The sequence below is a fragment of the Helianthus annuus genome, chromosome 2 (genome assembly GCF_002127325.2).
Source record: "Helianthus annuus cultivar XRQ/B chromosome 2, HanXRQr2.0-SUNRISE, whole genome shotgun sequence".
Lineage (NCBI taxonomy): Eukaryota > Viridiplantae > Streptophyta > Magnoliopsida > Asterales > Asteraceae > Helianthus > Helianthus annuus.
This window is the reverse complement of record NC_035434.2, coordinates 72,863,738-72,886,863: the sequence shown is the minus strand read 5'-3', so window position 1 is coordinate 72,886,863 and position 23,126 is coordinate 72,863,738. Positions and strand designations below refer to the sequence as shown.

At 40.2% G+C, this 23,126-nt stretch overlaps 1 non-coding gene across 1 annotated transcript; it reads right to left on the bottom strand.

Moving 5' to 3' along the window:
- Window positions 1-8,590: 8,590 nt before the first annotated feature.
- Window positions 8,591-8,697, bottom strand: LOC118489845. The gene has a single exon (XR_004887858.1). It is a non-coding gene; the product is annotated as a small nucleolar RNA R71 (small nucleolar RNA).
- Window positions 8,698-23,126: the final 14,429 nt, after the last annotated feature.

Genomic DNA, 23,126 nt, shown 5'->3' with positions numbered 1-23,126 from the left:
GCGTAAGGCCACACCGTTAGTTTACGCGGGCCGCGCGTGTTCCAAATGGTGGCGCAACTCTGAGCTGACACGTGTCGATATCGTGTCGAGTCTACCTAGTGACCAGGCTAAGCTACGCAGTTGACCAGAGTCAACGCGGGCCGCGTAAGCCCAGTCCATATTTTACGCGGGCCGCGAGGGAGTCCAGTATCAGCAACTATAAATAGCAGGCATCGGATTTCATTTCTGTTCGTCCCAAATTTCATTCTCAATCACAATTTCTGTAGTAGGCTTATAATACGCGGGTATTATACCCCCTAATTAGCGAAGCTCTGCCTCGTTGTAAGTATCATAACCCCTGGATACGTATTAGATACTCTGCCCGATTGATCTAGGGTTCCGTAACGGCTGTCGTGGTTCTGCCCGACGTAGTCGTTGGAATGCCGTCTCGGGGAGGGTATTACTAATGTTAAAATGGGTTATTATACTAACGCGTGTGCATTGTTTATTCAACTAGATTATAACCAGGAAGCCACAAGGGAAATACCTAAAATAGCAATGTGAGTAATCCTCTTTTTGTTAAATGCTTTTACAAAACCTTAAATACTTTTCCCTGCGAACGACAGTTATTGAGTATTTGTAAGAATACAATTATCGTGGGTATGTTGGGGTTTTGTATACAAAATTTGTTACAACCTGGTTATGGAGTAACATTACCACAAGTCGGGTGTCGACAGTACCACGGGTGATAATTGATATAACTTGGAAACAAATGTAATTGCGGATGCGCCCTCAATACTGTTCACTGTGACTTTTTATTTAAACTTGATTAAACTGGGATTCACTCACCAGTATTTCCTGCTGATAAAATGTTTTTAAACACGTGTTTCAGGTAACTTAGTGTAAAGCCAATAGAAGCCAGCTGGAGAACACTGGAGACTTGGAAAAGTGGCAATAAAGTTACCTAAAATAAAATAGATGTTTTTATTAAATAAAATAGGATTTATTCCTATGAAAATGCATGTACTGTAAAACTTGGGTTTTATCCCATGTGTTTAATATTATGAAAATATGGTGGTTTTACTCTGATAAAATATTTCCTAACTACGGTCCTGATGAAAAATTCCGCTGCCAAATTAGACAATACACGATACCACCGAAACTGGCTCACGGCCGCCCGTTCCCGAGGGATCAGGGGTTGTGACAGAAGGTGGTATCAGAGCTATGCCACTGGTTCAAGCCAAAGAAGTGTTCTGCTGACACTTAAGTTTTAAATTCTGTGTTAGGAAATTAATATAACAATTTATGTGTTATTATGTGTTGATAAATCTTAATATTTATATTATGATTTTTATGTTTTGAGTTCAGAGTATGAGTAACCAATATGACTAGACGTACCCATAGGCTACCTCGGCAGATGTGTTATACTACACTCTTATGCAATTAGTAACTTAAGGTATCACCTTGAGTGAGATCTCTTCTTAAATAAATGAATGTACCGTAATATATATACATATATATATATGTGTGTGTACATACTACTATGTGTATATCAACCTTACTAGGAAATATTAATACACGTTCATTTTGTAAAAATATCCATAGATCATGGATATAAATTTTAGATATTAAATCTAAAATCATAATTTATGGTAAATTTACATAAGAAATCGAATAACATTATGTATCCACCTTAAATAAATAAAAGTATGTTATTTTAGTTGATTCATAAACTTCATGATCTATACCATGATCTATCCTTATGAATGGTGGTATAGATTATGGCAAATTCCTGAATTGACCTTAAATCCCGAAATCGTGTTAATATACAATATTAATTGTATGTAAAATAATATACACGTTGTAGTATAGTATACTTCTAATAAACATATGTTATAATACACCATGGGTATAAAAGAGAGTTAATAGTTAATGTTTTTAAGAAGTAAAAATAAGGGAACCTCATTTCAACCAAATCCCTCAGGATACCCAGCAGATAATGAGAAAGAAATTTTTATTCGTAAGGCACAGTCTGAGAAACTATTTACCTCTAAAAAGAGAAGTAGGATTACTAGAAAAAAAAAAGAAAAAAAATATTTAAAATTTAAAAAGATCGCTTGAGTGGATTGAGCCAAAGCAAGTTTTGAAACCCAGGTGTACCAATTTTCCACTTTATTTTATTCCTTCTGGTTTGTAACCAGTTGACCATAAGACTTTATACTTTCATAATTTTATGTTGGGATTATTTGTAAAGGTTTCTATTAAAATACTTGGCGATAAAATAAATGGTTAAATGAATATGAGGGATATTCATGATTAAATAGAATCATTTAAATCTTTAGAGATTTGGGCTAGTTGGACTACATAGAAAGGCCTAACTAAACGTTGAAAGAGTTTCTACAAATCTTTAATATTAAGGTATGTTCAGAATAGGTCTTATGCCTGGAAATAATTAATATAAGATTATAAGATTAACCAGTCATATTAATTGTAGGATTGTGTATCCTAAATTATAAAGAAAAGTATTTAAGACAGCTTGGCTGATGTATAATAGCTAAATAATACAATATTAGTAAATGAGTTGAGTTAATAAATTGGATGTTAAACTTACTTTAAGTAGTTTCGAAATTCTCATAATTTAAAAAGACGATAATACAGATAAAAGAGATGAGATTGGATTGTGATTTGTTAAACTTAATACTAAAAGAGTAATAATGAAGATGGAGATTCTCATAAAATAACTGTAGTAATAAAATACCAGTGATGTAACCGTGACACAAATAAATTTTATAAAGTCGGTTACATGAATCTATAAAAGATCTATTTAATTAAATACTTGAAAAATAGATCTCAAATATGTACAAAATAAAGTATTAATCTTAACATATTTTGAATATAAAATAGACATACTTTGATAATATGGGATGAAGTACGTTACACAAGGATTGAAAAAAAAAATCACATTTTTGAACAGAGGGCAAAATCGTAAACTAATGTTATGTGTTTTAAGTTTATACTATATATTAATATTTAATATATATCTATTACATTGCTATAACTAAAGTCTTCAATTACAGAAAGTAATTTACATATAGTATATATATCTCTGGGTAACCCATAAATACCATGTCATGAGTCACATATGCACATATTCTTCTAAATAATGCCCCTCAATCTTAAATATATATTATGATTAATTCAAAAGGAAAAAGGTAGGAATGTGATAATTGAAATAAATATATAGATGGTTACTCGAGGAGAAATTATTAAGGTAATATAAATAGTAAGCCTGGTATAGTTTAACCCATTAGTTAAAAATGAAATTGTTCTTATGAGTCCAGAAAATTTATAATTGGAGTAAATTATTTTCCCTAAACTTTTAATTCCAAAACAGTATATTTGATAAGAAATTTATTCTACTTTTATAAAAGGATAAAATAAAGTCATGGAAATAAGCTTGATGATTGGTACCATGTGATGTATAGTTATTATTTTATATGTGTGTATATATTAAACTGGAGATTTGAAAATTTCGTTTGTTTCTAAATATACACATGTATATACAATCTGTTGATGGTATACACAATATAATAATCAAATATCTTCTGAAGATAAACATAAGAGAAAATAGCACTGGTAAAGGCATGAAGCCATTATAAGAATAAATCATGAAACCTATTATGTTTTAAAATACTATCTGTCTCAATAAAATATTCCGTGCATCGGAATCTCATAATATATAAGCATGAATAGAGTTAGCCGGAAGCATACTTATTACATTGAACCTAGCTATAATATCAATGGAAACAATGATATAATTGAAACTCCATTTTTAAACAAAAGAAAGCCACAACCATAATCATATCTATGCTTAAATGAAAGAGTTAGGATATTAATATTCACTGGTAACAACCAGGATAGTATTTAGACTTGAACCTAAGGAGAATGCCTTAGTATAAAGCTTTGAGATAAGCCAATTACTTGCATAGATAAAGTGTGATGGTTATTGGTATCCCGTGAGGATAATGACTAGAACAGTGCAAGTACGATAAATAAGCAATAACAACTGGCCACTGTTATTTCTTGTTTATTGATACTACTCGGTTCTAGAATATGATCCATCATGAGAATACTAATTTCCTTGTTCCTTGATATAAGCCATAATAAATGATGTACTTCTGAAATCATTATTTGAGAAAATTCTATTTACGGGAAATACAATGATAACTACCTCTCCGGCAAGTCTGGGTATGATGTGGTATACACTCCAGCTTGTCCGGGTGAGATGGGGGTACCTCTCCGGCAAGACCGGGTGAGATGAGGTATATGTATTTTAATGGAATTCCCTAAAATAGTACCATGACTTGATGTCTGACCTGTCTTTGGAAATATGAATCTGTTAAATACATTGACCTTATGAATGGTGTGTATATTACAGTATGTGAAATATGTGATTATATAGATATGTATATCTATGAGGAAATCCAAAGACCATATTGATTGACAATTAGGGATAAATCACGAACAGGTGTGTCAATGATAATTCTAGATTTAATTATCAGGAATCTCTCTCGTATACGTCTATAATTCCAATGTCAAACATTATTTCGTTTGATCATCAGTCTCGAAATTCGTGCAACAAAATGAATGACAGGAACTCTTTAAGTTAGGACGCCATCAAAAGTATAAGAATTTCCTTACGATTATTGACGCATTAGGAAACCTGTAACTAAAAGTTGTGCGAAAACACAACACATCTAAACACTTACGCTAATAATTTACTCTCATAAAAAAAAAAACAAAACTTGAGAAGATAAAAATCTCACAACATAGAGAATAGTTCGGGTCAAAGTTTAAAGCAAAGACCAGAATAAACTAGGCTCATAACAAACTAAAAGTATTTTTCTATATTTCAGGGAATCTCGAGGACGAGATTTAAAATAAGGTGGGGAGGATGTAACATTCCCAAAATTTTTATTTATACAAAATATATAAACTTATGTTATTAAAAGGATACATCATGGGTAAGTTGACCAATAGAAATATAAGATATTTTGGGCAAGCGTAGGAACCATTTAATAATTAAATTATAAAAATACATTATATTTGAACCTACTCCATTTTAATGAAACCTAGTTCAAAACATAGATACAAATATTCTCATTCTAAATGACATATTGATTATTTTATACAACGTTATATTTTAGAAGTTATACACACCAAATAAGTGAACCAGTTAAATTAATTATAATATATATATTAAATAAAATAATTATACAACAATAATTCATAAAACCAATATATCAAAAGTAGGAAATGCATGCAAGGAACTTGAGAATTGTGAAATACTGTACGTGGAAGTCAAAGGAATATAATAAGTGATACGTGGCTCAATTTGAAGGAACATATGATCTTACGTGAACTTGAAGCTAAACACATTCAGTATAAATAGACACAACCTTCAACAATTCAAGTTGTCTAGCCTTCTTTCCATTCCTTTATCCTGCTATCTCCCTCTCTCTCTCTCTAAAAATTATATTTTTATTTTTCACCCATAATAATAATAATAATAATAAGGTCCTGCCTCATTTTAAGTGTTTTAACCCTTGATTACTGATACCCTGTCCAAGTGACGTAGGGCCCCGTAACGTATGACAAGGCTCTGCCTAAATTCGTTGGGGTTCTGTCTCGTGACGTAGGGATAAAGTAGAATTGGGTCACTATACTTGATGTGAGTGCACTATATATTTTATTAAATAACCCAGGAGTTATACCTAAAATATATCAACCATCCTAAAGCACCCCTGACACCCTACACTTTCTAAAATACACTCCGTATGTGAAAACCGAGCCCGAAATACAATATAGCATTAAAAATAAATGAAAAACAAGAAATAGTAAGTTGAGGCGGGCCGCGTGAGCCCACCCCAAACCCTTACGCGGGCCGTATGAAAGCTAGAACCGGACTCCTTTGGTTTCTTAAGTCTAGGCGGGCCGCGTAAGGCCACACCGTTAGTTTACGCGGGCCGCGCGTGTTCCAAATGGTGGCGCAACTCTGAGCTGACACGTGTCGATATCGTGTCGAGTCTACCTAGTGACCAGGCTAAGCTACGCAGTTGACCAGAGTCAACGCGGGCCGCGTAAGCCCAGTCCATATTTTACGCGGGTCGCGAGGGAGTCCAGTATCAGCAACTATAAATAGCAGGCATCGGATTTCATTTCTGTTCGTCCCAAATTTCATTCTCAATCACAATTTCTGTAGTAGGCTTATAATACGCGGGTATTATACCCCCTAATTAGCGAAGCTCTGCCTCGTTGTAAGTATCATAACCCCTGGATACGTATTAGATACTCTGCCCGATTGATCTAGGGTTCCGTAACGGCTGTCGTGGTTCTGCCCGACGTAGTCGTTGGAATGCCGTCTCGGGGAGGGTATTACTAATGTTAAAATGGGTTATTATACTAACGCGTGTGCATTGTTTATTCAACTAGATTATAACCAGGAAGCCACAAGGGAAATACCTAAAATAGCAATGTGAGTAATCCTCTTTTTGTTAAATGCTTTTACAAAACCTTAAATACTTTTCCCTGCGAACGACAGTTATTGAGTATTTGTAAGAATACAATTATCGTGGGTATGTTGGGGTTTTGTATACAAAATTTGTTACAACCTGGTTATGGAGTAACATTACCACAAGTCGGGTGTCGACAGTACCACGGGTGATAATTGATATAACTTGGAAACAAATGTAATTGCGGATGCGCCCTCAATACTGTTCACTGTGACTTTTTATTTAAACTTGATTAAACTGGGATTCACTCACCAGTATTTCCTGCTGATAAAATGTTTTTAAACACGTGTTTCAGGTAACTTAGTGTAAAGCCAATAGAAGCCAGCTGGAGAACACTGGAGACTTGGAAAAGTGGCAATAAAGTTACCTAAAATAAAATAGATGTTTTTATTAAATAAAATAGGATTTATTCCTATGAAAATGCATGTACTGTAAAACTTGGGTTTTATCCCATGTGTTTAATATTATGAAAATATGGTGGTTTTACTCTGATAAAATATTTCCTAACTACGGTCCTGATGAAAAATTCCGCTGCCAAATTAGACAATACACGATACCACCGAAACTGGCTCACGGCCGCCCGTTCCCGAGGGATCGGGGGTTGTGACACAAGTTGACTAATAATTAAAATCACGATATTAAAACTTGTATCCTCATCTTGTGACTCGAAAGACGATTAGGGTGAGCAAGGTTATTAGCTAATTATTGGTGGGTAGATTGGGTGACCGATAGCTCGGGCTCGTTTATTGCATCGTAATTAGGGTTTCTTAGGATTTCAATTATCAAAGTTGGGTTTGCTTTGCGATTTTGGGATCTTCTCTTAACATAACTGTCTCTGATGTCAATAGGATTCTATTTTCGTAGGACTTGGTATCGATAGCTCGAGCCGGTTCGTTCTAGCACTTCACATTTAGTCTTGCTTTCTTGTTTGGGACATCTCTAGCGGGGGGTCAATCGAGGGAAATAGATATTTAACCGTTATCATTGTCACATTAGCTTTGCATGATTCTAAGGATTCGACACCTAGGTAGCCTTTATCTCATATATATTTGATCACAATTTGCTCACGTGTTTGCTTCGTTTGTCTGTTTTGGTTCCTACATTTTCTTGCTTATTTTAGTTATTAATTAATTATTTAAAATCACTCAAAACAAATCTAAAAATTTGACTACTTATTCGATAGAGGTTCATTATCTAGAGTTTGCATATAGTGTCCACGGATTGATATCCGGTCTTGCCATCTACACTACACTGCGACCGGTGCACTTGCCGATTGTGTGTGGTTTAGGTTGTGATTCCATTTTTAAAACTTGTTCGAATTTAATATACACATTTTCACACATCAAGTTTTTGGCGCCGTTGCCGGGGACACTAGCACTTTAGAGAACGACCCGAGTCGTCTATTTAGTCGTTTACTTGCTTTCGTAGATTTCCATTGCCTTTAGGTGCCTTTTGCTTGCAATTTGTGCCTTTAGGGTTAGATTTGCTTTAGTATTTAGTTAAGTAATCTTTTTCATTATATGCACCACACTCGTTCACAGGGGCCACCTTCGTTTGCTGCTTCGTCTGAGCCCGAGCGAGATTTCCACGAGCGCCTTCGCACTTTCCGAGCTAGTCAGGTACACATTCCATCTTCTGCTTTCACTATGGGTGATGCCGATCCCCCTGCTAGGAGAGTCGTCGCTGACTACGCCAGGACGAACGCGGCCAATGCTCGATCCAGCATTACCCGACCCGCTATCGGGGTTAATCGCTGGCAGATTCCACCCCAGATCATCACGATGGTTACGAACACCATCCAATTTCATGGACTACCTTCTGAGGACCTGAATGTCCATCTCTCGCGCTTTTCAGCTATCTGCGATACGTTCCAGGAGCAAGGTGTCACCGAGGATGCCTGCAAGCTGCGCCTATTCCCATTCTCGCTCGCTGACCGTGCTCATGCTTGGTTGGAATCCCTCCCTGCGGGATCCATTACTACCTGGGCCGATATGAAAGAAAAATTCTTAGGTAAGTATTTCCCTCCTTCCAAAACCGCTCGTCTGAGGAGCCTGATCCAAGAGTTTCGCCAAAAGGAGGGAGATTCATTCTACGAGACATGGGAGCGTTTCAAGGAGTTACTACTCAAGTGTCCTCATCACGGATTTGAGGATTGGGCTTTAGTTGAGAGATTCTATCATGGAGTGACGCCCACTACGAGGAATATGCTGAATACTACTTACGGTGGCAATCTGCTGACCGCCAAGACACCAGATGAGTGCATGGATATGTTCGAGGATATAGCGATGAGTAGCTACGAGTTTCCTGAGTCTAGAGATTCATCCACTACACATAGAGGAGTGCACAAGGTCGATGAGGTCACCAGGATGCAAGCACAGATTGACGCTTTGAAACAGCAGGTGGGTGATATGAAGGTACAGAAGGAGCAGCTATGCGAGATATGCACTGGTAGGCATGACACGACCGTGTGTCCTATTGCTCCTACTGAGACACCAGAGCAGGTAGAGTTTGTGGGTAATCGAAATCAAGGAAATTTCGGGGAGCGTTACAATTCGAATTGGAGGAACCACCCGAATTTCAGTTGGAAGAACAACAACCCACCGGGGTTTCAGCAGCGTCAGAACTTGTTTCAAGACGCAGGAGCAGGATCGAGTTCGGGTACGAATAATAACCCCACGTTGGAGGAGATGCTGAGGCAGAACCATGAGACAATGAAGCAGAATCAAGAGACCCTGGTTAAGCAGACACAGTTACTGACTCAGTTCATGACCAGAGAGGAGGCACGACATCAGAAGAACCAGTCGCGATTCTTGGAGCATGAGACTTTCATGAAGAATCAGAGCATGGCTTTCTAGAATCTTGAGAGGACTGTAGGTGCGATGTCAGAGAAGTTGAGTCAGAGACCTCCTGGTGGTCTCCCTAGTAGCACTGAGGGTAATCCAAATGCCACTACAAAGGCTGTTACTACGAGGAGTGGTCGAGGAGCTGTAGAGGTCGAGCCGGTAGTCGATGAGGACCCAGAGGTCGACGAGGAGATTGAGATGGAGACCCCTGCTGGCAAAGTGCACCCTAGGCTGCGCCCAGCAAGTATAGCACAGTCCAGCGGGTCTCCAGGAGAGAAGAAGGATGCAGAGAAGGAGCCGATGAGGGTGTATAAGCCGACACCCCCTTACCCTGGTAGGTTAGTGAAGGGTAAGGACGCGGAGTAGTATGGTCGTTTCATGGAGATGCTGAAGAAGTTACACGTGAACATCCCGCTCGTCGAGGCTTTGGCGAAGATGCCGAAGTATGCGAAGTTTTTGAAGGATCTTCTTACGAATAAGAAGAAATTAGAGGATCTTTCGACTATCACCCTGAGTGAGGAGTGTTCTGCTGTCGTGCAGAACAAGCTGCCAAAGAAAATGACTGATCCTGGTACCTTTACCATCCCATGTCTGATTGGGAATCTTACTGTCAGCAATGCGCTTGCTGACCTAGGTGCTAGCATAAATCTCATGCCCTATTCCATATTCGCTAAGCTTGACCTAGGAGAGCCTTCCCCTACGCGCATGAGTATTCAGCTCGCCGATCGATCGGTGAAGTATCCGAGGGGCATCGTGGAGAACATGTTGGTGAAAGTCGACAAGTTCGTGTTCCCAGTTGACTTTGTCATTCTCGACATGGATGAGGACTCTGAGGTCCCGTTGATCTTGGGCCGTCCATTCCTTGCCACTGCACAAGCAGTCATTGACGTATTTGATGGCAAGTTGACTCTCCGTGTCGATAAGGATGAGGTCACTTTTGATATCCAACATTCGATGAGGCACACCCGTCAGCATGATGACACCCTTTACTTTATTGATACTCTCATGTCACATGTGGGTGGTCTTCTCAGCGAGATTTGTGGTAGAGATGCGTCTGATACGCAGGATGTGAGTATGGATGATCAGGGGAGTGAGGTCACTGAGTTAGATGTTGAGCAGGACCCTCTGTTGCAGGCTACCGAGCCTTCCCCTAGATTCGAGGTGTTTGAGGTTATAGGTGAGGAGGAGACACCGAAGGAGAAACCGTCTGTTGAGGTACCCCCGCCCCTGAAGTTGAAGGAGTTGCCATCTCATCTGGAGTACGCATTCTTGGGCGAGGGATCGCAGTTACCCGTCATCATTTCTGCTGGATTGACGGAGGAGGAGAAGAAGAAGCTGATGAGTGTTTTGAGAGAGCATAGGCAGGCTATTGCGTGGAAGCTGATGGACATCAAGGGTATTAACCCTTCATTTTGCATGCACAAGATCTTGATGGAAGAGGAGTTCAAGCCGGTGGTTCAGCCTCAGAGAAGGCTAAACCCTAATATGCAGGAGGTTGTGAAGAAAGAGGTGATTAAGTTGCTGGATGCAGGACTGATTTACCCGATTTCGGACTCTGCATGGGTGAGTCCCGTCCAGGTGGTCCCCAAGAAGGGGGGTGTGACAGTGGTCGTCAACGATAGGAATGAGTTGATACCCACCCGGACCGTCACCGGCTGGCGAGTTTGCATAGATTATCGCAGACTCAACGATGCCACGCGCAAGGATCACTTTCCTTTGCCATTCATTGACCAGATGCTGGAGCGACTGTTAGGACAGCAGTTCTATTGCTTTCTTGATGGATACTCAGGTTATTTCCAGATCCCTATTGCACCATAGGATCAGGAAAAGACCACATTTACATGCCCTTTTGGCACCTTCGCGTATCGACGCATGCCATTTGGGTTATGTAACGCTCCAGCCACATTTCAGCGCTGTATGGTGACGATCTTTCACGAGTTGATCGAGGACTCCATGGAGGTGTTCATGGATGACTTTTCTGTATTTGGGAGTTCCTTCGATCACTGTCTGCGTAATCTCGAGCGTGTGCTTACTCGATGTGAGGAGACGAACCTGATGCTTAACTGGGAGAAGTGTCATTTCATGGTTCGAGAGGGAATTGTGCTAGGGCACAAGATTTCACAGGCGGGGCTTGAGGTTGATCAAGCGAAGGTTGATGTTATTTCCAAGCTCCCGCCGCCTACTTCTGTGAATCAATTCGGAGTTTCTTGGGTCATGCGGGATTCGACCGCCGTTTCATCTGCGACTTTTCGAAGATTGCTCGCCCGATGACCCAGCTGCTAGAGAAGAATAGGCCATTCGTATTCGACGATGAGTGTTTGAGGGCCTTTGAGTTGATTAGGGAGAGGTTAGTAAGTGCTCCCATTCTGATTGCTCCCGATTGGAGCCTCCCATTTGAGATCATGTGCGATGCCAGCGACTTTGCTGTTGGGGCCGTTCTAGGGCAGCGTAGGGAGAAACACTTTCATCCCATTTACTACGCTAGCAAGACCCTAAACGACGCCCAAGAAAACTACACCACGACGGAGAAGGAGTTGCTGGCAGTCGTATTCGCGTGCGACAAATTCCGTTCCTATCTTGTGCTATCGAAGACTGTTATTTTCACAGATCATGCGGCTCTTCGTTACTTGTTTGCAAAGAAGGATGCGAAGCCTAGGCTTATTCGATGGATTTTGCTGCTTCAGGAGTTTGATCTAGAGATTAGGGACAAGAAGGGGGCTGAGAACGTTGCTGCTGATCATCTGTCGAGATTAGAGAGCCCCGAGATAGAGAAGACTTGGGAGGACAGGATTGGGGATGAGTTTCCCCATGAGGCGTTGATGTTTTTGAAAGCCCACGAAGAGGGTTTTCCCTGGTTCGCTGATCTGGCGAATTACCTGTCTACAGGTGACCTTGTGGAGGGCATGACGTATTAGCAAAAGAAGAAATTCTTTGCGGATGTCAAGCACTACATTTGGGAGGATCTGTACTTGTTTAGGATCGGTGCAGACCAGGTTATTAGGAGATGTGTGTTTGGGTTCGAGTCTCGCAGCATTCTGCGACATTGTCATGAGGGACCGACTGGTGGCCATTATGGTGCTGCTTATACCGCCAAACGCGTGTTTGATGCGGGTTTTTATTGGCCGACCATCTTTAGGGACGCACATGAGTTTGTGCGAAGCTGTGATGCCTGTCAGAGGACATGAAATATCTCATCCCGTAATGAGATGCCCCAAAACCCCATTCAGGTGGTTGAGGTCTTTGATATATGGGGTATCGATTTTATGGGTCCGTTCCCCATGTCGAGGGGGAACCGATACATCCTCGTCACAGTGGATTATGTTTCTAAGTGGGTGGAGGCAGAGGCCTTGCCTACGAATGACGCGAGGGTTGTTGTGAGATTTTTGAGGAGGTTGTTTGCTAGGTTCGGGACACCGAAGTCCTTGATATCTGATCGAGGCACCCACTTTTGCAATTCACAGATGGAGAAGGTCTTGAAACGCTACGGGGTAACCCATCGGCTTTCAACGGCCTATCATCCACAAACGAGTGGGCAGGTGGAAAATTCAAATAGGGGGATTAAGAGGATCTTGGAGAAAACTGTCGGAAACAGTCGCATTGATTGGTCCGAGAAGTTAGATGACGCTCTGTGGGCTTTCCGTACTGCTTATAGGACGCCTATTGGGACCACACCCTTTAGGATAGTTTATGGGAAAGCGTGTCATCTACCGGTGGAGCTAGAGCATCGTGCATACTGGGCATTGAAGGCAGTCAATCTTGACTTGCCAGCTGCGGGCAAGAACCGGTTTCTTCAACTTCACGAGTTAGAGGAGTTACGCGATGAGGCGTATGAGAAGTCGTGGGCATATAAAGAGCGTACAAAGGCGTTGCACGACAAACACTTGAAGCAGGTGAAAGAGTTCAAGTGTGGGGAGAAAGTGTTGCTATACAATTCCCGGTTGAAGCTGTTCCCGGGAAAGTTGAGATCGCGTTGGCATGGACCGTTTGTGGTCCCGTACGGAACGATAGAGGTTGAGAATGAAGACGGTCAAAGGTTCAAGGTCAATGGGCATCGATTGAAGCATTTTGTCAAGGGACCGACAGAGGATCGAGAGGAGGAGGTGATCGACCTCCCGGTTTTGAGCACCTGAGAGTTTGTTTCGTACACTCGGGGTTTCCCGAGTTGTATAGTTTGTACCATTATTTGTGTATTTTATTTTGTGTATTTTGAGTCTATTAGAGTCTGTTTTGAGTCGAACGTACTGATCTGTTTGTCGAGATGCGTAGTTCACAGGTGGAGAAAACCGAACAGAGGCGAGCGGGTGAAGTTTTGAGAATGAGGTAAGTTTAGGGTTTTCGAATTTAATAATAATAAAAATAATAATCATAATAAATATGTGAAAAAAAAAATCTGCTTTGGTACACTTTACGGACCGCAAAGGGGTCCCTATACGGTCCGTAAGCTCTTCGCAGGTCCAAAAAAAATAAAACCCCAATTTGGGGTCGTCTTCCCCATTTCAAACATTACCACCGCCTGCTCACCACCGCCTTCAATACCACAACCACCCCGATTTTTCCTCGCCATTACCACCGCCATTAGCCACCATCTCCATTCACCATCTTCACCGCCGCACCACTCCACCCACTCTCCACCTTCACACAACCAACTGCCACCACCGATAGCCCACCATCACCCGCCTCCAGCCGCACAACCGCCACCATCTCCGCCCCTTACCACCGCCGACCAGCTTCACCATCCACCGAGCTATCGGGCACCGTCTACCAACCACTGTTCACCTCGATTTCCGCACTCAATCAACAGTTCAGGTATGTATATTGTAATTCTGTCTGTTAAAACAGTACATGAGTCTGTGCATTTTGGTTTGTTTTGTCTGAGTTGCTTCAAGTGTCGAGTCAGTTTCTCGTGTCGGGTTCTGTCATGTGGTTGTCGGGTCATCTCAGTTGGGGGTTTTAGCAGGTTTGGGTTGTGTCGTTAGGTCGTGTCTGTGTCGTGTCGGTTTGGTTGTATGGTAAGTCAGGATTGTCAAGTCCTGTGTCATGGTGATTGTCGAGTCATTTAGTCATGTCGACTCATCTCGAGTTTGTGTAAAGTTTTGTAAAGTTTATTCTTTGTCGGATCGAGAGTAGGTTATGTCGTTTTAACGGGTCTTGTATCTTTTGAGTCGTTTCAGTCTTAGTTTAGGCGTTTTGTTTGTTGTTGTATGTTGTTTAATTTGCGTCGGATGCGTCCTATACAGTGCACTTGAACTTTGAATTAATATACATTAAAGTGCAACATTGCTATTGTGTTTTATTTGCAGGATTGCGATCGCCTCGCCCGTACTCAATCTCCATTCGGGCGAGGACGGTTGGTTCTTGTAAATACGTCGGGGGCATGCCGAAATTTCTAATTTTTGTTGTATATTTATTTGTTGCGGCCGCGAACGAAATGCTATACGACCGCAACTACCACCCCCAGCACACCAAAAATATATCTTTTCGCTTTCCGTTTCATTCATTTATTTCGTTTACTTTAATTGTAAAAAAAAAATAAAAAAAATTAAATTAAAAATGCATCGAAAAACGTGTTGGGGGCGGTGTCTTGTATTATTTATCTTGTATTTCTCACTATTGTAAATGAGTGCAGGTATGGCATCTTCGTCGTCAGCACAGTCGTCTCGCAAGCGAGGACGTCCTTCACGCACTCCAGTACCACAGCCGCCGCCTGAGCGTCCTGCTAGAGTGATCCGATATTCTGAGGATCCGCAGATGCCTGATCCGTTTGCAGCGATACCACCGCCAGCTGATCTCCCACCGGAGGAGGGGCACACACTGCTGCAGTTTCACCCAGATTCAGATGAGTACACAGCTTTACAGAGGTATCTCGGTTTGCGCTATCACCGAGCTAGAGTACTGGATTGGGGTTTGATGGGGCGCATGGGCGTTCGTGTGAGACTCGAGGAGTTGATCACACCTCGCTGGAGGAGGTTGTTAGACGAGAGGAGAGCGTATCATCATGAGCTTGTGCTGGAGTTTCACGCCACCTTCAGGCTACATCATGTTCACATTGCTGAGCCTGCAGCAGTCAGTTTCGCCCTTGGACGACAGACACACATACTGTCCATCGCTCAGTTCGCCGTCCATGCGGGTTTGTATACATTGGAAGAGACCACGCAACCTATCTTCACGGAGAGTTTGATGGGATGGACAGATGCAGAGTTACCTCAGTGTGTCACTACGACACAGCTGACGGCTTTTTGGTCCACTATAGGAGATGGTGCGTGGGTTTCAGGGATTCCAGCCTCACAGATCAGAGATCCGGTCATTCGCTTTCTATATCGGATTCTAGCTTGCACCATACTTTCTCGATACATGAGTCTCGAGAAAGTTACATATCATGATCTGTTTGCGTTATATTGCATGGTGGAGGGCCAGGAGGCCAATTCAGCAGTTTTCTTACTTCACGCCTTTGATAGAGCTCGAGGACGCGGTACAGACTCCAGGATCTGCATGGGTTCATATATCAGTGTACTTGCTGAGAGCTTGGGTGTGTATCAGGATTTCCCACCAAGATGGTTGCATGAGGAGCCTGTCGGGTCACTGCATAGGTTGAGTGACATGAGACAGATGATACAGTTGTTGGCACCGGGCGATCCGCCAAGATTTCTTGAGCCGAGGGCCGTGCAGTTGGGTATTGCGGCCGGAGGTGAGGCACAGGAGGAGGTCCCGGTGGTAGCACCACGTTTTAGGCATGGTGATAGGGAGAGAGCTCGGGTTAGGGGTGCTGGAGCCCCTAGAGCAGCGAGGACAGTGGAGGAGAGGTTGGATAGTTTAGAGCAGTCTGTAGATGGGGTGATAGATACACAGGCAGAGATCAAGACGATGCTTCAGCGCATCATTGATCATTTTCACATCCCTCCACAGGATCAGCCGCCACCACCAGATCTGCAGTAGACAACCTCAGAGTCGAGATTTTTGGGTTACCTTTGTACTTTTCCCTTTATTTTTGTTTTTGTGATCATGGTCTGTACTTGATACATATATTCGGGGAAATTGTAAGGGTAACCGGTTGGGTTTTGTTGTTGTACTTGTACTTTGTATATTTTATTGTATATTATGGTTATGTTTGATTTATTGCTTATAGCCGTGCAGTTTCATTATACAGGTTATACTATGATTGTTGAATCACGTAGCTGAACGGTTTCTCCATCTACGAGCAGTGTATCGAGCATGTCAGGGGAGTTTCAGTTTCACTCTTCCTGATTGTTGTTGTTGTATATTCTTTGTTTATTTCCTTTTTGTTCACATTGGGGACAATGTGTCTTTTAAGTGTGGGGATGGGGGAATTTTGTAAAATGAGTCTGTAAATACCTTAAAAAAAATAAAAAATTAAAAAAATTAAAAAATCGAAAAAAAAGAGTTGGTTTTGTGAGTCCCGGTCTTTAGCGCGTAGAAAACAAGAACTTTTTCAAAACGTCGGTCAAAAACGGTTTAATTGTCGAATCTGCGAGTTGGAAAGCACGTGTTTCTTTAAGTTGCGGGACAGTAGGTTGACTGAATCGGTTTTTGGGAAGTAAAAGGGTTTGGGATGCCTAGGATAGTGGATGGAGCCGGAGAGTTAATTAGTTGCGCATTGTCGATATCGGTAGCCCTTATTTACCACATGATAGTGAGATTTGAGCCTTTACATGTTCATATTTATATGTTCACTATTTTCGTTTCATGTGTGTTTACCGACTTTGTTGCATTACTTTAGAACTTGTGCGTTTTGATACAGTTTGAGACCTTCAGTTAGGATTTGGCATGGATATGATAGAGGCATTAGGATCACCTTGTTTGTGTTACCTTTGTGTTTGACCTGTTTCATCATTACCCCTAGATACACCACTTTGAGCCTAGCCATTCGTTTGTTACCCGTTTGTGATTTGATAGCCGGATCGTGTTATGTGATTATTATATAAGGAAAAAAACGAAAAAAAAAAGAAAAAAAGAAGAAAAAGAGTATGGAAATGAAAAAAAAAAGAAAAAAAAAGAAAAAAAATAGAATAAAGTTGTGGGTCAAAATGACCAATATGTAGTATTTGTTTCGTGTTTATCCGGTTTATTTTGTGATTATGTGTTTAGCCCATTATTTCCGAAAAAAAATAAAATAAAATACCTACCCTTAGCCCTTACCTACCCAATAAAGTCCTCTTGATCCGTGTTAAATCTTAACAAATAGGTGGAATTCTGATTGGCGTACAAGCTTATAATAGTGTGCTTCATAGTTTGGTTTTGAAAGTTCACTCAAAATAACATATTTATCAGCCGAGAGATGAGGGATATTGTGAGGGGTATTGACATTGCATGATTGGTTGCTCGAAGGTAAGAAAAGCTTGATTAGGTAGGCCCGTTTTCATTTAAATGTTATGATTCGTCACCTTTTGAACGTTGTAAGTCTTGCGAAACTTTTGTGGTGGATGACTTCGTGGTTCGCGTTATAACTTGTTCGAGATTTGTGTTCTTGTTAAAGTGTTTAAGTTGGACATGCTGCTTAGGATTTTGCTTAGGGACAAGCAAAAGGTTAAGTGTGGGGATGTTTGATATGTTTATAACTATATATATTTTTCGTATCGAATTCCTTACATTCTGATGATTTTGGATGTGGTTTCTCACGATTTGGATACTTAATTGTTTAAATTATGGATTTGCAGGAATTGATGATGAACCTGCTAATTTCGCGGTGAAAACGGAAGAAAAATGGTGCAGCGAAAGGAACACGGAAAGACGTGTCGGAAAAGCAAGGAAAAAAATAAAATAATGCTGTACAGGACCCTTTACGGACCGTAAGACCTGGTCTTTACGGTCCGCAAGGAGGGGACGCGCACCCGGATTGACCTAGTAGCTTACGGACCGCAAGGCCTTCACCATACGGTTCGTAAGGTGATCGTATTTCGTAAAAAAATTATAAAACCAAGGCAACCGATTAGGGTTGGGGGCATTCACGCAACACAGGCGGCATTGGAGCATTCTTGGGCGATTGTGAGGCATCTTGAAGCTGTGCAAGAGTCGTGGAAGCTTTCGGTTCGAGTTTGGAGCGTTTCGGGTTCGTTAAACATTAGTTTTTCGGTTTCTTTTCGTCTTGAACTATGAATTCAGTTGTTTTCAGACCTTGTTTTGTTGATTTATTGAATATTATGAGTAGCTAAACTTCACAACTACCTAGGTTTTGATGAACTAGAAGATTGTAATGCGTTTGTGACATGTTTTCGGTTATTTGATGTGATTTACATAACTTTGCTTTGATATTGATCTTGATATTGCATGTTGGTATACTTTGATTGTTTTATTAGTCAATAAATTCAGCAGTTTAGGCACGAAGAAATTCCCCCTAGACTTTGAATTTAATCTAATTCGGTTATCTTAAGATTTTCGGGTTAGGTATTGTGTTGAGAAATTGACCAAGTTGACTAATAATTAAAATCACGATATTAAAACTTGCATCCTCATCTTGTGACTCGAAAGACAATTAGGGTGAGCTAGGTTATTAGCTAATTATTGGTGGGTAGATTGGGTGACCGATAGCTCGGGCTCTTTTATTGCATCGTAATTAGGGTTTCCTAGGATTTCAATTATCAAAGTTGGGTTTGCTTTGCGATTTTGGGATCTTCTCTTAACATAACTGTCTCTGAGGTCAATAGGATTCTATTTTTGTAGGACTTGGTATCGATAGCTCGAGCCGGTTCGTTCTAGCACTTCACATTTAGTCTTGCTTTCTTGTTTGGGACATCTCTAGCGGGGGGTCAATCGAGGGAAATAGATATTTAACCGTTATCATTGTCACATTAGCATTGCATGATTCTAAGGATTCGACACCTAGGTAGCCTTTATCTCATATATATTTGATCACATTTTGCTCGCGTGTTTGCTTCGTTTGTCTGTTTTGGTTCCTACGTTTTCTTGCTTATTTTAGTTATTAATTAATTATTTAAAATCACTCAAAACAAATCTAAAAATTTGACTACTTATTCGATAGAGGTTCATTATCTAGAGTTTGCATATAGTGTCCATGGATTGATATCCGGTCTTGCCATCTACACTACACTGCGACCGGTGCACTTGCCGATTGTGTGTGGTTTAGGTTGTGATTCCATTTTTAAAACTTGTTCGAATTTAATATACACATTTTCACACATCAGCGTGTGGCAACTCGCATTTTCAGGTTATTACCGTTAACCTGCCTAGTTAAATCTTCACGACTTTCTTGCGCTTACGTACTTGCATGCAAATTACACATGTGGGTTTTACATACAAACACGTTATACGTGTAAGGTTATAACCAGGGGCGGATCTAAGGGGAGGCGATGGGTAGCCCGTGATACTCCTCAACTTTCTTGGCGAAGTGCAATTTTTTCTTTAAATCTTTGTTTTATTTATCGGGGATACCCCTAAGTAAATGTTAAGATATCCCTGAGTGTAGATGAAGATAAAATAAAACGAAAACTTCCGGTTGGAAATAAAAAATCCTGGTCGACAAAAAGTTGCAGAGCTCCTTGTAAGAATGGAGAAGATGAAGTGCTTTACTAAATAATGAAAAGGATAAAATTAGATCATGGGGTATGGAATGGATAGTCTCTTTGGAGACTACTCGCCACGTAGGCGCTACGTTATCACGGGAGGAGGACCCAAGGGTGTGGAGGACTACCCACTTTTAATAAAAAAAATCAATATATTACTAAAGGAGAGAGAGAGGGCCCACCAAATGAAATTGCAGCCAACCAACCACCATGTCGCCTCCGTCTTGCAGAAGCCGCCGAGGACGCGACGGGCCCCTAGGGGGCGGTGTGGGACGGTCCATGGACGACCCTGGGACGATGTGACACCTGTGTCACTTCAACCACTAAACAAACACCAAACCAATGAAATATTGTATTTCATACTTGGTATTTGTATAAATATGTGTATCGTTTCCACATATCAATTCTTGTTCGATTTCAAGCTTTAAATCGCTTTCTGGAAGGTTATACGCGCACCGATGCGTAAATATAACCAGTTTAATGCAACGAAAACTCCGGAATAGTGAAATAGGATTAACATACCTTAAATAACCTTTACATAACTTAGAATTAAGTCTTGGATGGTTTGGTGTGTTGAAATCAAGTTTGTTCGATCGAAGGGACTAATTGTGTCAAACTGCGAAACTATACCGATTTGTATAGAAACGAACATTCCGAAACTTGATCATAAGTTAAACATACCCTAAATATCCTTTACATAGCTTAGAAATAGGCTTTGAGGGGATCGGTATGCTAAAATAAACTTTCTTGATCAATAGGGACTAAAAGCGTCAAAAAGTGCATAAGTTTGCATTTTCGCGCATAACTTGCGTTCTGAATACATCCAGACATCCAAAAATTTATGTAAGCATTAAAATATTTTATTTTAGTATTTGGCATAAGAAAAATCCATTCGTCGCGTAGTTTGGATCGTTTTTCGCATTCATGCGCATTTCGTCGTAAATGAGCGAATATCACGATCGTACGACCAAACGAACCGACATCCGGCATATTTTTGAGCATGTTTCATGTCCATTATGTTTAGGCATCATTTTAGACCCTTGAAGATCTGCACAGAATCAATTCCAGCCTGTTTCCAGCTGTTCTACCTGTTTTTACTTCTTGCAAATGGTATTTTGGATACCATGGGCTCATTCTAGGGGCATCCATGGTTTCACAAAACAAGGGGCACACATGGAGGGCTAGGATTGAAGCTCGTTTATCGAGGAATGATCCTAACGGTTGTGATTTTCCTATAAATACCCACACCTCCATTCCTTGCAATTCACACAAATCTGATCTAATGTGCTCTAAGTTGAAGCCTTTGCTTCATACCTGAGCTATTTGGATCAAGATTTACTTGCTTGGACCCTTTGTAAGTTTTCCTTCGTTCTTTTATGCGTTTTTCGTTTAAAAGTGAAACTTTGTTTGACTTTCTGCTTTGACCAGTTTATAGTTTATGGTCAACATGAAGTTCGTTTGAACTTCATAACGTGAGTGTAATCACGATGGTTTTAGTCCCTAGTAACTATACCTACTGATTACCACGTTATTTAGGTTAGTGACGAGTCGTAGTTTCGGCCAAAATACGTATTCTCGCGTATTTTGTAACCAAACTACTTTTAGGTATCAAAACCGTTTGTTTTGATACCAAACCTGTTTTCTAACTTAACTAAACATGTTTTAGCATATTTAGCTCGTCACTTTAGGTTTAGTGCTTATGTAGAGTCGTAAGTCAAGCGGTCTAAACAACCGCTTAGACTTTCGAACTAGACCCGTTTGGTCGATCTTTAGGATCCGACCAAACATGTTTAGTGACCATAGTTGTATAGGGAATAACCTTCCGAGGTTATACCTTATGGTCACTTCGTTTAGGTAGTTGTATGATAAGTAGTTTATATGCCTTAGGAAAATTACCAAAATACCCTTTTTATGCATAATTGATATTTAAGCATATTTAACCCAAACTTTTGTCATTTAACTAATTATGCAACATAATTAAGTATGTTAGGGCATGTAATACTTGTCGTAGGACTAGTTAGACGGTCCGAACGCGTTTTACGCGAACGACGCGTTAAAGTAGCGTATGCTACCTAAACGGGTCGTAATTGGTCGTAAGCACTTAGGTTAGGTTTCCTTTTAGTATGCAGGCCTTGTTAAACCATATCATATGAGTTCCCACACTCATTTGGTTTACGAGACCTCATCCTATCCAATCTTCCGAATTAGGTCCGGCTTATTTATGTAGTTACCTATACTAGGTGCCGTTTGATTCCGTGCTCCCTCTAGCTTGCTTGGTAGTAGTTCAAGACTTCTAAGTACTCTCAAGTGAGTACATAGTCGCCTCTTTTACTGTTTTCAAATATTTTGGGGGTGAAGCATGTGTACCTATCTGTTATTTTCATGATTTCAAAATATAATTGATTATACATGTTAATACTTATCTTTTAACAAACTGAATGATTATTTATAGTTTAAACACTGATTTTACAAAGATTATAAAATTAATGTTTGGAATAGTACTTATTCTTGTTCACCAGACCGGTTGGTAGTATGATATAGCGCTATAGGATTTGACACCCCATTCCTGTTATCATGGAATGTCTGAAACCAATTTATTTTTCTCCATCCAAATAGGGATTGCCTTTGTGGTATTCCTATAGTCTCAAAGGTGTATTTTGATGCACTAGGTCTGAATGAATTCTTAAATCACATTATTTTTGTATATTTAGTTATGCTGCCAAAAGTATAGTTTGATATGCTCTCATATGTGATATTGTACAAAACCAACATATATTTTGTTAAATTAATAAAACATAGTTTGATATGTTATTTCTAAAACCAAAAACATAGCTTAATATGTTATATCTAAAACCAAAACATAGTTTAATATGTTATTTATAAATCTAAAGTATACTTTTGATATACTACTGAAAATTATTATTTTTAACAACTAAAGTATATTTAATATACTATTTGTTTAACGAATGGATTTTGGTTAGTGTTTAGGTAACGGGACGAGTGTAATGCGATGAAAACATGGTAGATACGCCGCTGGTACTTCTTATATATAAGTGTTTTCATCACATTACATACCTTGGCGTTATTTAGTACACTTGGGTAAACGATTTTCAAACTGAAATATATTTTGATATATTACTTATTCGACGTTCTTAAAACCAAAGTATATTTTTTTATATATACTATGAACCTTTTTA